We start from the raw sequence: 14,840 nt of genomic DNA on the forward strand, positions 1-14,840 counted from the left end.
CGGGGGACAGAGTCACTGGGGACGGGGGACAGAGTCACTGGGGACGGGGGACACAGTCACTGGGGACGGGGACACAGTCACTGGGGACGGGGGACACAGACACTGGGGACGGGGGACACAGTCACTGGGGACGGGGGACACAGTCACTGGGGACGGGGGACACAGTCACTGGGGACGGGGGACACAGTCACGGGGGACGGGGGACACAGTCACGGGGGACGGGGGACACAGTCACGGGGGACGGGGGACACAGTCACGGGGGACGGGGGACACAGTCACGGGGGATGGGGGACACAGTCACGGGGGACACAGTCACTGGGGACGGGGTCACAGTCACTGGGGACGGGGGACACAGTCACGGGGGACGGGGGACACAGTCACGGGGGACGGGGGACACAGTCACGGGGGACACAGTCACGGGGGATGGGGGACAGAGTCACGGTCGACGGGGGACAGAATCACGGGGGACGGGGACAGTCACGGGGGACGCAGTCACGGGGGACGCAGTCACGGGGGACGCAGTCACGGGGGACGGAGACACGGGGGACGGGGTCACGGGGGACGGAGTCACGAGGGACGGGGGACGGAGTCACTGGGGACGGGGGACACAGTCACTGGGGCCGGGGGACAGAGCCGCTGCGGATGGGGGACAGAGTCGCTGGGGATGGGGACGGGGGACACAGTCACTGGGGACGGGGGACAGAGTCACTGGGGACGGAGGACAGAGTCACTGGGGACGGGGGACACAGTCACTGGGGCCGGGGGACAGAGTCACTGGGGCCGGGGCACAGAGTCACTTGGGACGGGGGACAGAGTCACTGGGGACGGGGGATACAGCCACTGGGGACGGGGGACAGAGTCACAGGGGACGGGGGACAGAGTCACTGGGGACGGGGGACAGTGTCACTGGGGACGGGGGACAGAGTCACTGGGGACGAGGGACAGAGTCACTGGGGACGGGGGACATAGTCACTGGGGACGGGGACATAGTCACTGGGGACGGGGGACAGAGTCACTGGGGACGGGGGACAGAGTCACTGGGGACGGGGGACAGAGTCACTGGGGACGGGGGACAGAGTCACGGGGGACAGAGTCACTGGGGACGGGGGCCACAGTCACTGGGGACGGGGGCCACAGTCACTGGGGACGGGGGACAGAGTCACTGGGGACGGGGGACACAGTCACTGGGGACGGGGGACAGTGTCACTGGGGACGGGGGACTGAGTCACTGGGGACGGGGGACAGAGTCACTGGGGACGGGGGACACAGTCACTGGGGACGGGGGACAGAGTCACTGGGGACGGGGGACACAGTCACTGGGGACGGGGGACACAGTCACTGGGGACGGGGGACACAGTCACTGGGGACGGGGGCCACAGTCACTGGGGACGGGGGACACAGTCACTGGGGACGGGGGACACAGTCACTGGGGACGGGGGACAGAGTCACTGGGGACGGGGGACAGAGTCACTGGGGACGGGGGACACAGTCACTGGGGACGGGGGACACAGTCACTGGGGACGGGGGACACAGTCACTGGGGACGGGGGACACAGACACTGGGGACGGGGGACACAGACACTGGGGACGGGGGACACAGTCACTGGGGACGGGGGACACAGTCACTGGGGACGGGGGACACAGTCACTGGGGACGGGGGACACAGTCACGGGGGACGGGGGACGCAGTCACGGGGGACGGGGGACGCAGTCACGGGGGACGCAGTCACGGGGGACGCAGTCACGGGGGACGGGGGACGGTGTCACGGGGGACGCAGTCACGGGAGACGGGGGACGCAGTCAGGGGGACGCAGTCACGGGGACGCAGTCACGGGGGACGCAGTCACGGGGGACGGAGTCACGGGGGACGGAGTCACGGGGGACGGAGTCACGGGGGACGGGGGACGGAGTCACGGGGGACGCAGTTACGGGGGACGCAGTCACAGGGGACGGGGGACGCACTCACGGTGGAGGCAGTCACGGGGGACGCAGTCACGGGGGACGCAGTCACGGGGGACGCAGTCACGGAGGACGCAGTCACGGAGGACGGGGGACACATTCACGGAGGACGGGGGACACAGTCACGGAGGACGGGGGACACAGTCACGGGGGACGGGAGACACAGTCACGGAGGACGGGGGACACAGTCACTGGGGACAGAGTCGCTGGGGATGGGGGACAGAGTCACTGGGGACGGGGGACAGAGTCACTGGGGACGGGGGACAGAGTCACTGGGGCCGGGGGACAGAGTCACTGGGGCCGGGGCACAGAGTCACTTGGGACGGGGGACAGAGTCACTGGGGACGGGGGACACAGCCGCTGGGGACGGGGGACACAGTCGCTGGGGACGGGGGACACAGTCGCTGGGGACGGGGGACACAGTCGCTGGGGACGGGGGACACAGTCGCTGGGGACGGGGGACAGAGTCGCTGGGGAAGGGGGACAGAGTCGCTGGGGAAGGGGGACAGAGTCACTGGGGACGGGGGACAGAGTCACTGGGGACGGGGGACAGAGTCACTGGGGACGGGGGACAGAGTCACGGGGGACAGAGTCACTGGGGACGGGGGACAGTCACTGGGGACGGGGGACACAGTCACTGGGGACGGGGGACAGTCACTGGGGACGGGGGCCACAGTCACTGGGGACGGGGGCCACAGTCACTGGGGACGGGGGACAGAGTCACTGGGGACGGGGGACAGAGTCACTGGGGACGGGGGACAGAGTCACTGGGGACGGGGGACAGTGTCACGGGACGGGGGACAGAGTCACTGGGGACGGGGGACACAGTCACTGGGGACAGGGGACACAGTCACTGGGGACGGGGGACACAGTCACTGGGGACGGGGGACACAGTCACTGGTGACGGGGGACACAGTCACTGGGGACGGGGGCCACATCACTGGTGACGGGGGCCTCAGTCACTGGGGACGGGGGCCACAGTCACTGGGGACGGGGGACACAGTCACTGGGGACGGGGGACACAGTCACTGGGGACGGGGGACACAGTCACTGGGGACGGGGAACACAGTCACTGGGGACGGGGAACACAGTCACTGGGGACGGGGGACACAGTCACTGGGGACGGGGGACACAGTCACTGGGGACGGGGGACACAGTCACGGGGGACGGGGGACACAGTCACGGGGTACGGGGGACACAGTCACGGGGTACGGGGGACACAGTCACGGGGGATGGGGGATACAGTCACGGGGGACGGGGGACACAGTCACGGGGGATGGGGGACACAGTCACGAAGGACACAGTCACTGGGGACGGGGTCACAGTCACTGGGGACGGGGGACACGGGGACGGGGGACAGAGTCACGGTCGACGGGGGACAGAATCACGGGGGACAGGGACAGTCACGGGGGACGCAGTCACGGGGGACGCAGTCACGGGGAACGGAGACACGGGGGACGGGGGACGGGGGACACAGTCACGAAGGACACAGTCACTGGGGACGGGGTCACAGTCACTGGGGACGGGGGACACGGGGACGGGGGACAGAGTCACGGTCGACGGGGGACAGAATCACGGGGGACGGGGACAGTCACGGGGGACGCAGTCACGGGGGACGGAGACACGGGGGACGGGGGACGGAGTCACGAGGGACGGGGGACGGAGTCACGGGGGACAGAGTCACGGGGGACAGAGTCACGGGGGACGGAGTCACGAGGGACGGGGGACGGAGGACTGGGTCACGGGGGACGCAGTCACGGGGGACGGGGGACGCAGTCACGGGGGACGCAGTCACGGGCGACGCAGTCACGGGCGACGCAGTCACGGGGGACGGGGGACGCAGTCACGGGGGACGCAGTCACGGGGGACGGGGGACGCAGTCACGGGGGACGGGGGACACAGTCACGGGGGACGGGGGACACAGTCACGGGGGACGGGGGACGGAGTCACGGGGGACGGAGGCACGGGGGACGGAGTCACGGGGGACGGAGTCACGGGGGACGGAGTCACGGGGGACGGAGTCACGGGGGACGCAGTCACGGGGGAGGGAGTCACGGGGGAGGGAGTCACGGGGGAGGCAGTCACGGGGGAGGAAGTCACGGGGGAGGGAGTCACGGGGGAGGGAGTCACGGGGGAGGCAGTCACGGGGGACGCAGTCACGGCGGACGCAGTCACGGGGGACGGGGGACGCAGTCACGGGGGACGGAGGACGCAGTCACGGGGGACGGGGATGCAGTCATGGAGGACGGGGGACGCACGGTCACGGAGCCCGGGGTACACACGGTCACGGGGGACGGGACAGACACGCTCACTGGGGACGGGACAGAGTCACGGGGGACGGGGGACACAGTCACGGGGGACGGGGGACACAGTCACGGGGGACGGGTGACACAGTCACGGGGGACGGTGGACACAGTCACGGGGGACGGGGGACGGGGGACACAGTCACGGGGGACGGGGGACACAGTCACGGGGGACGGTCGACGGGGCACAGAGTCACGGGGGACAGAGTCACGGGGGACGGGGGACAGTCACGGGGGACGGGGGCCACATCACTGGGGACGGGGGACACAGTCACTGGGGACGGGGGACACAGTCACTGGGGACGGGGGACACAGTCACTGGGGACGGGGGACACAGTCACTGGGGACGGGGGACACAGTCACTGGGGACGGGGGACACAGTCACGGGGGACGGGGGACACAGTCACGGGGGACGGGGGACACAGTCACGGGGGACGGGGGACACAGTCACGGGGGACGGGGGACACAGTCACGGGGGACACAGTCACGGGGGACGGGGGACACAGTCACGGGGGACGGGGGACACAGTCACGGGGGACGGGGGACACAGTCACGGGGGACACAGTCACTGGGGACGGGGTCACAGTCACTGGGGACGGGGGACACAGTCACGGGGGACACAGTCACGGGGGACGGGGGACAGAGTCACGGTCGACGGGGGACAGAATCACGGGGGACGGGGACAGTCACGGGGGACGCAGTCACGGGGGACGCAGTCACGGGGGACGCAGTCACGGGGGACGCAGTCACGGGGGACGCAGTCACGGGGGACGCAGTCACGGGGGACGGAGACACGGGGGACGGAGACACGAGGGACGGGGGACGGAGTCACGGGGGACAGAGTCACGGGGGACAGAGTCACGGGGGACGGAGTCACGGGGGACGGGGGACGGAGGACTGGGTCACGGGGGACGCAGTCACGGGGGACGGGGGACGCAGTCACGGGGGACGGAGTCACGGGCGACGCAGTCACGGGCGACGCAGTCACGGGGGACGGGGGACGCAGTCACGGGGGAACGGGGGACGCAGTCACGGGGGACGCAGTCACGGGGGACGCAGTCACGGGGGACGGGGGACGCAGTCACGGGGGACGGGGGACACAGTCACGGGGGACGGGGGACGGAGTCACGGGGGACGGGGGACGGAGTCACGGGGGACGGGGGACGGAGTCACGGGGGACGGGGGACGGAGTCACGGGGGACGGAGTCACGGGGGACGCAGTCACGGGGGACGCAGTCACGGGGGACGCAGTCACGGGGGACGCAGTCACGGGGGAGGCAGACACGGGGGAGGCAGACACGGGGGAGGCAGTCACGGGGGAGGCAGTCACGGGGGACGCAGTCACGGCGGACGCAGTCACGGCGGACGCAGTCACGGGGGACGCAGTCACGGCGGACGCAGTCACGGGGGACGGGGGACGCAGTCACGGGGGACGGAGGACGCAGTCATGGGGGACGGGGATGCAGTCACGGGGGGCGCAGTCACAGGGGGACGGGGGACGCAGTCATGGAGGACGGGGGACGCACGGTCACGGAGCCCGGGGTACACACGGTCACGGGGGACGGGACACACACGCTCACTGGGGACGGGACAGAGTCACGGGGGACGGGGGACACAGTCACGGGGGACGGGGGACACAGTCACGGGGGACGGGGGACACAGTCACGGGGGACGGGGGACACAGTCACGGGGGACGATGGACACAGTCACGGGGGACGGGGGACACAGTCACGGGGGACGGGGGACACAGTCACGGGGGACGGTCGACGGGGCACAGAGTCACGGGGGACAGAGTCACGGGGGACGGGGGACAGTCACGGGGGACGGAGTCACGGGGGACGGAGTCACGGGGGACGGGGTCACGGGGGACGGGGTCACGGGGGACGGGGTCACGGGGGACGGGGTCACGGGGGACGGGGGACGGGGTCACGGGGGACGCAGTCACGGGGGACGGGGGACGGGGGACGGAGTCACGGGGGACGCAGTCACGGGAGACGGGGGACGCAGTCACGGGGGACGCAGTCACGGGGGACGCAGTCACGGGGGACGGGGACGCAGTCACGGGGACGCAGTCACGGGGGACGGGGGACGCAGTCACGGGGGACGGGGGACGCAGTCACGGGGGACGCAGTCACGGGGGACGGGGGACGCAGTCACGGGGGACGGGGGACGCAGTCACGGGGGACGGGGGACGCAGTCACGGGGGACGCAGTCACGGGGGACGCAGTCACGGGGGACGGGGGACGCACTTACGGGGGACGCAGTCACGGGGGACGCAGTCACGGGGGACGGAGTCACGGGGGACGCAGTCACGGGAGACGGGGGACGCAGTCACGGGGGACGCAGTCACGGGGGACGGGGGACGCAGTCACGGGGGACGGGGGACGCAGTCACGGGGGACGGGGGACGCAGTCACGGGGACGGGGACGCAGTCACGGGGGACGCAGTCACGGGGGACGCAGTCACGGGGGACGCAGTCACGGGGGACGCAGTCACGGGGGACGCACTCACGGTGGACGCAGTCACGGGGGACGGGGGACGCAGTCACGGGGGACGTAGAACGCAGTCACGGAGGATGGGGATGCAGTCACGGGGGACGCAGTCACGGGGGACGGGGTACACACGGTCACGGGGGACGGGACACACGGTCACTGGGGACGGGACACACGGTCACTGGGGACGGGGGACACAGTCACGGGGGACGGGGGACACAGTCACGGGGGACGGGGGACACAGTCACTGGGGACGGGAGACAGAGTCACTGGGGACGTGGGACAGAGTCCCTGGGGACGGGACACACGGTCACTGGGGACGGGGACAGAGTCACTGGGGACGGGGACAGAGTCACTGGGGACGGGGACAGAGTCACTGGGGACGGGGACAGAGTCACGGAGGACGGGGGACACAGTCACGGAGGACGGGGGACGCAGTCACGGGGGACGGAGGAAGCAGTCACGGGGGACGGGGATGCAGTCACGGGGGACGGGGGACGCAGTCACGGGGGGACGGGGGACGCAGTCATGGAGGACGGGGGACGCACGGTCACGGAGGACGGGGTACACACGGTCACTGGGGACGGGGACAGAGTCACAGGGGACGGGGGACACAGTCACGGGGGACGGGGGACACAGTCACGGGGGACGGGGGACACAGTCACGGGGGACGGTCGACGGGGCACAGAGTCACGGGGGACAGAGTCACGGGGGACGGGGGACAGTCACGGGGGACGGGGTCACGGGGCCACGGGGGACGGAGGACGGGGTCACGGTGGACGCAGTCACGGGGGACGCAGTCACGGGGGACGCAGTCACGGGGGACGCAGTCACGGGGGACGGGGGACGGAGTCACGGGGGACGCAGTCACGGGAGACGGGGGACGCAGTCACGGGGACGCAGTCACGGGGGACGCAGTCACGGGGGACGCAGTCACGGGGGACGGGGGACCCAGTCACGGGGGACGCAGTCATGGGGGACGGGGGACGCAGTCACGGGGGACGGGGGACGGAGTCACGGGGGACGGGGGACGGAGTCACGGGGGACGCAGTTACGGGGGACGCAGTTACGGGGGACGCACTCACGGTGGAGGCAGTCACGGGGGACGCAGTCACGGGGGCCGGGTGACACATTCACGGAGGACGGGGGACACAGTCACGGAGGACGGGGGACACAGTCACGGAGGACGGGGGACACAGTCACGGAGGACGGGGGACACAGTCACGGAGGACGGGGGACACAGTCACGGAGGACGGGGGACACAGTCACGGAGGACGGGGGACACAGTCACTGGGGACGGGGGACACAGTCACTGGGGACGGGGGACACAGTCACTGGGGACGGGGTCACAGTCACGGGGGACACAGTCACGGGGGACGGGGGACACAGTCACGGGGGACGGGGGACACAGTCACGGGGGAACGGGGGACACAGTCACGGGGGACGCAGTCACGGCGGACGCAGTCACGGGGGACGGGGGACGCAGTCACGGGGGACGGAGGACGCAGTCACGGGGGACGGGGGACACAGTCACGGGGGACGGGGGACACAGTCACGGGGGACGGGGGACACAGTCACGGGGGACGGTCGACGGGGCACAGAGTCACGGGGGACAGAGTCACGGGGGACGGGGGACAGTCACGGGGGACGGAGTCACGGGGGACGGGGTCACGGGGGACGGGGTCACGGGGGACGGGGTCACGGGGGACGGGGGACGGGGTCACGGGGGACGCAGTCACGGGGGACGGGGGACGGGGGACGGAGTCACGGGGGACGCAGTCACGGGAGACGGGGGACGCAGTCACGGGGGACGCAGTCACGGGGGACGCAGTCACGGGGGACGGGGACGCAGTCACGGGGACGCAGTCACGGGGGACGGGGGACGCAGTCACGGGGGACGGGGGACGCAGTCACGGGGGACGGGGGACGCAGTCACGGGGGACGGGGGACGCAGTCACGGGGGACGGGGGACGCAGTCACGGGGGACGCAGTCACGGGGGACGCAGTCACGGGGGACGGGGGACGCACTTACGGGGGACGCAGTCACGGGGGACGCAGTCACGGGGGACGGAGTCACGGGGGACGCAGTCACGGGAGACGGGGGACGCAGTCACGGGGGACGCAGTCACGGGGGACGGGGGACGCAGTCACGGGGGACGGGGGACGCAGTCACGGGGGACGGGGGACGCAGTCACGGGGACGGGGACGCAGTCACGGGGGACGGAGTCACGGGGGACGCAGTCACGGGGGACGCAGTCACGGGGGACGCAGTCACGGGGGACGCAGTCACGGGGGACGCAGTCACGGGGGACGCACTCACGGTGGACGCAGTCACGGGGGACGGGGGACGCAGTCACGGGGGACGTAGAACGCAGTCACGGAGGATGGGGATGCAGTCACGGGGGACGCAGTCACGGGGGACGGGGTACACACGGTCACGGGGGACGGGACACACGGACACTGGGGACGGGACACACGGTCACTGGGGACGGGGGACACAGTCACGGGGGACGGGGGACACAGTCACGGGGGACGGGGGACACAGTCACTGGGGACGGGAGACAGAGTCACTGGGGACGTGGGACAGAGTCCCTGGGGACGGGACACACGGTCACTGGGGACGGGGACAGAGTCACTGGGGACGGGGACAGAGTCACTGGGGACGGGGACAGAGTCACTGGGGACGGGGACAGAGTCACGGAGGACGGGGGACACAGTCACGGAGGACGGGGGACGCAGTCACGGGGGACGGAGGAAGCAGTCACGGGGGACGGGGATGCAGTCACGGGGGACGGGGGACGCAGTCACGGGGGGACGGGGGACGCAGTCATGGAGGACGGGGGACGCACGGTCACGGAGGACGGGGTACACACGGTCACTGGGGACGGGGACAGAGTCACAGGGGACGGGGGACACAGTCACGGGGGACGGGGGACACAGTCACGGGGGACGGGGGACACAGTCACGGGGGACGGTCGACGGGGCACAGAGTCACGGGGGACAGAGTCACGGGGGACGGGGGACAGTCACGGGGGACGGGGTCACGGGGCCACGGGGGACGGAGGACGGGGTCACGGTGGACGCAGTCACGGGGGACGCAGTCACGGGGGACGCAGTCACGGGGGACGGGGGACGGAGTCACGGGGGACGCAGTCACGGGAGACGGGGGACGCAGTCACGGGGACGCAGTCACGGGGGACGCAGTCACGGGGGACGCAGTCACGGGGGACGGGGGACCCAGTCACGGGGGACGCAGTCATGGGGGACGGGGGACGCAGTCACGGGGGACGGGGGACGGAGTCACGGGGGACGGGGGACGGAGTCACGGGGGACGCAGTTACGGGGGACGCAGTTACGGGGGACGGGGGACGCAGTCACGGTGGAGGCAGTCACGGGGGACGCAGTCACGGGGGCCGGGTGACACATTCACGGAGGACGGGGGACACAGTCACGGAGGACGGGGGACACAGTCACGGAGGACGGGGGACACAGTCACGGAGGACGGGGGACACAGTCACGGAGGACGGGGGACACAGTCACGGAGGACGGGGGACACAGTCACGGAGGACGGGGGACACAGTCACTGGGGACGGGGGACACAGTCACTGGGGACGGGGGACACAGTCACTGGGGACGGGGTCACAGTCACGGGGGACGGGGGACACAGTCACGGGGGACGGGGGACACAGTCACGGGGGACGGGGGACACAGTCACGGGGGAACGGGGGACACAGTCACGGGGGACGCAGTCACGGCGGACGCAGTCACGGGGGACGGGGGACGCAGTCACGGGGGACGGAGGACGCAGTCACGGGGGACGGGGATGCAGTCACGGGGGGCGCAGTCACAGGGGGACGGGGGACGCAGTCATGGAGGACGGGGGACGCACGGTCACGGAGCCCGGGGTACACACGGTCACGGGGGACGGGACACACACGCTCACTGGGGACGGGACAGAGTCACGGGGGACACAGTCACGGGGGACGGGGGACACAGTCACGGGGGACGGGGGACACAGTCACGGGGGACGGTGGACACAGTCACGGGGGACGGGGGACACAGTCACGGGGGACGGGGGACACAGTCACGGGGGACGGTCGACGGGGCACAGAGTCACGGGGGACAGAGTCACGGGGGACGGAGGACAGTCACGGGGGACGGAGTCACGGGGGACGGGGTCACGGGGGACGGGGTCACGGGGGACGGGGTCACGGGGGACGCAGTTACGGGGGACGCAGTCACGGGGGACGCAGTCACGGGGGACGCAGTCACGGGGGACGCAGTCACGGGGGACGGAGTCACGGGGGACGCAGTCACGGGAGACGGGGGACGCAGTCACGGGGGACGCAGTCACGGGGGACGGGGACGCAGTCACGGGGACGCAGTCACGGGGGACGGGGGACGCAGTCACGGGGGACGGGGGACGCAGTCACGGGGGACGGGGGACGCAGTCACGGGGGACGGGGGACGCAGTCACGGGGGACGCAGTCACGGGGGACGGGGGACGCACTTACGGGGGACGCAGTCACGGGGGACGCAGTCACGGGGGACGGGGGACGGAGTCACGGGGGACGCAGTCACGGGAGACGGGGGACGCAGTCACGGGGGACGCAGTCACGGGGGACGCAGTCACGGGGGACGGGGGACGCAGTCACGGGGGACGGGGGACGCAGTCACGGGGGACGGGGACGCAGTCACGGGGGACGGAGTCACGGGGGACGCAGTCACGGGGGACGCAGTCACGGGGGACGCAGTCACGGGGGACGCAGTCACGGGGGACGCACTCACGGTGGACGCAGTCACGGGGGACGGGGGACGCAGTCACGGGGGACGTAGAACGCAGTCACGGAGGATGGGGATGCAGTCACGGGGGACGCAGTCACGGGGGACGGGGTACACACGGTCACGGGGGACGGGACACACGGTCACTGGGGACGGGACACACGGTCACTGGGGACGGGGGACACAGTCACGGGGGACGGGGGACACAGTCACTGGGGACGGGAGACAGAGTCACTGGGGACGGGGGACAGAGTCCCTGGGGACGGGACACACGGTCACTGGGGACGGGGACAGAGTCACTGGGGACGGGGACAGAGTCACTGGGGACGGGGACAGAGTCACTGGGGACGGGGACAGAGTCACGGAGGACGGGGGACACAGTCACGGAGGACGGGGGACGCAGTCACGGGGGACGGAGGAAGCAGTCACGGGGGACGGGGATGCAGTCACGGGGGGACGGGGGACGCAGTCACGGGGGGCGGGGGACGCAGTCATGGAGGACGGGGGACGCACGGTCACGGAGGACGGGGTACACACGGTCACTGGGGACGGGGACAGAGTCACAGGGGACGGGGGACACAGTCACGGGGGACGGGGGACACAGTCACGGGGGACGGGGGACACAGTCACGGGGGACGGGGGACGGAGTCACGGGGAAAAGAGTCACGGGGAAAAGAGTCACGGGGAAAAGAGTCACGGGGAAAAGAGTCACGGGGAAAAGAGTCACGGGGAAAAGAGTCACGGGGAAAAGAGTCACGGGGAAAAGAGTCACGGGGAAAAGAGTCACGGGGAAAAGAGTCACGGGGAACGGGGGACGGAGTCACGGGGGACAGAGTCACGGGGGACGGGGGACGGAGTCACGGGGGACGGAGTCACGGGGGACGGGGGACGCAGTCACGGGGGACAGATTCACGGGGGACAGAGTCACGGGGAAAAGAGTCACGGGGAAAAGAGTCACGGGGAAAAGAGTCACGGGGAAAAGAGTCACGGGGAAAAGAGTCACGGGGAAAAGAGTCACGGGGAAAAGAGTCACGGGGAAAAGAGTCACGGGGAAAAGAGTCACGGGGAAAAGAGTCACGGGGAAAAGAGTCACGGGGAAAAGAGTCACGGGGAAAAGAGTAACGGGGAAAAGAGTCACGGGGAAAAGAGTCACGGGGAAAAGAGTCACGGGGAAAAGAGTCACGGGGAAAAGAGTCACGGGGAAAAGAGTCACGGGGAAAAGAGTCACGGGGAACAGAGTCACGGGGAACAGAGTCACGGGGAAAAGAGTCACGGGGGACGGGGGACGGAGTCACGGGGCACGGAGTCACGGGGCACGGAGTCACGGGGCACGGAGTCACGGGGCACGGAGTCACGGGGCACGGAGTCACGGGGGACGCAGTCACGGGGGACGCAGTCACGGGGGACGGAGTCACGGGGGACGGAGTCACGGGGGACGGAGTCACGGGGGACGGAGTCACGGGGGACGGAGTCACGGGGGACGGAGTCACGGGGGACGGAGTCACGGGGGGCGGGGGACGGAGTCACGGGGGGCGGGGGACGGAGTCACGGGGGGCGGGGGACGGAGTCACGGGGGGCGGGGGACGGGGGGCGGGGGACGGAGTCACGGGGGGCGGGGGACGGAGTCACGGGGGACAGAGTCACGGGGGACGGAGTCACGGGGGACAGTGTCACGGGGGACAGAGTCACGGGGGACAGAGTCACGGGGGACAGAGTCACGGGGGACAGAGTCACTGGGGACAGAGTCACTGGGGACAGAGTCACGGGGAAAAGAGTCACGGGGAAAAGAGTCACGGGGAAAAGAGTCACGGGGAAAAGAGTCACGGGGAAAAGAGTCACGGGGAAAAGAGTCACGGGGAAAAGAGTCACGGGGAAAAGAGTCACGGGGGACGGGGGACGGAGTCACGGGGAAAAGAGTCACGGGGAAAAGAGTCACGGGGAAAAGAGTCACGGGGAAAAGAGTCACGGGGAAAAGAGTCACGGGGAAAAGAGTCACGGGGAAAAGAGTCACGGGGAAAAGAGTCACGGGGAAAAGAGTCACGGGGAAAAGAGTCACGGGGAAAAGAGTCACGGGGAACGGGGGACGGAGTCACGGGGGACAGAGTCACGGGGGACGGGGGACGGAGTCACGGGGGACGGAGTCACGGGGGACGGGGGACGCAGTCACGGGGGACAGATTCACGGGGGACAGAGTCACGGGGAAAAGAGTCACGGGGAAAAGAGTCACGGGGAAAAGAGTCACGGGGAAAAGAGTCACGGGGAAAAGAGTCACGGGGAAAAGAGTCACGGGGAAAAGAGTCACGGGGAAAAGAGTCACGGGGAAAAGAGTCACGGGGAACAGAGTCACGGGGAACAGAGTCACGGGGAAAAGAGTCACGGGGGACGGGGGACGGAGTCACGGGGCACGGAGTCACGGGGCACGGAGTCACGGGGGACGCAGTCACGGGGGACGCAGTCACGGGGGACGCAGTCACGGGGGACGGAGTCACGGGGGACGGAGTCACGGGGGACGGAGTCACGGGGGGCGGGGGACGGAGTCACGGGGGGCGGGGGACGGAGTCACGGGGGGCGGGGGACGGAGTCACGGGGGGCGGGGGACGGAGTCACGGGGGGCGGGGGACGGAGTCACGGGGGACAGAGTCACGGGGGACGGAGTCACGGGGGACAGAGTCACGGGGGACAGAGTCACGGGGGACAGAGTCACGGGGGACAGAGTCACTGGGGACAGAGTCACTGGGGACAGAGTCACGGGGAAAAGAGTCACGGGGAAAAGAGTCACGGGGAAAAGAGTCACGGGGAAAAGAGTCACGGGGAAAAGAGTCACGGGGAAAAGAGTCACGGGGAAAAGTGTCACGGGGAAAAGAGTCACGGGGGACGGAGTCACGGGGAAAAGAGTCACGGGGAAAAGAGTCACGGGGAAAAGAGTCACGGGGAAAAGAGTCACGGGGAAAAGAGTCACGGGGAAAAGAGTCACGGGGAAAAGAGTCACGGGGAAAAGAGTCACGGGGAAAAGAGTCACGGGGGACGGGGGACGGAGTCACGGGGAAAAGAGTCACGGGGAAAAGAGTCACGGGGAAAAGAGTCACGGGGAAAAGAGTCACGGGGAAAAGAGTCACGGGGAAAAGAGTCACGGGGAAAAGAGTCACGGGGAACGGGGGACGGAGTCACGGGGGACAGAGTCACGGGGGACAGAGTCACGGGGGACAGAGTCACGGGGGACGGGGGACGGAGTCACGGGGGACGGAGTCACGGGGGACGGGGGACGCAGTCACGGGGGACAGATTCACGGGGGACAGAGTCACGGGG

General features: G+C 70.0%; 1 protein-coding gene across 2 annotated transcripts in view; it reads right to left on the reverse strand.

Moving 5' to 3' along the window:
- LOC140390473 (butyrophilin subfamily 1 member A1-like) overlaps window positions 1–14,840 on the reverse strand; it is a 391,546-nt gene that overhangs the window by 107,483 nt on the left and 269,223 nt on the right. The window lies entirely within an intron of this gene.

The sequence above is a fragment of the Scyliorhinus torazame genome, chromosome 14 (assembly GCF_047496885.1).
Source record: "Scyliorhinus torazame isolate Kashiwa2021f chromosome 14, sScyTor2.1, whole genome shotgun sequence".
NCBI classification, from domain to species: domain Eukaryota; kingdom Metazoa; phylum Chordata; class Chondrichthyes; order Carcharhiniformes; family Scyliorhinidae; genus Scyliorhinus; species Scyliorhinus torazame.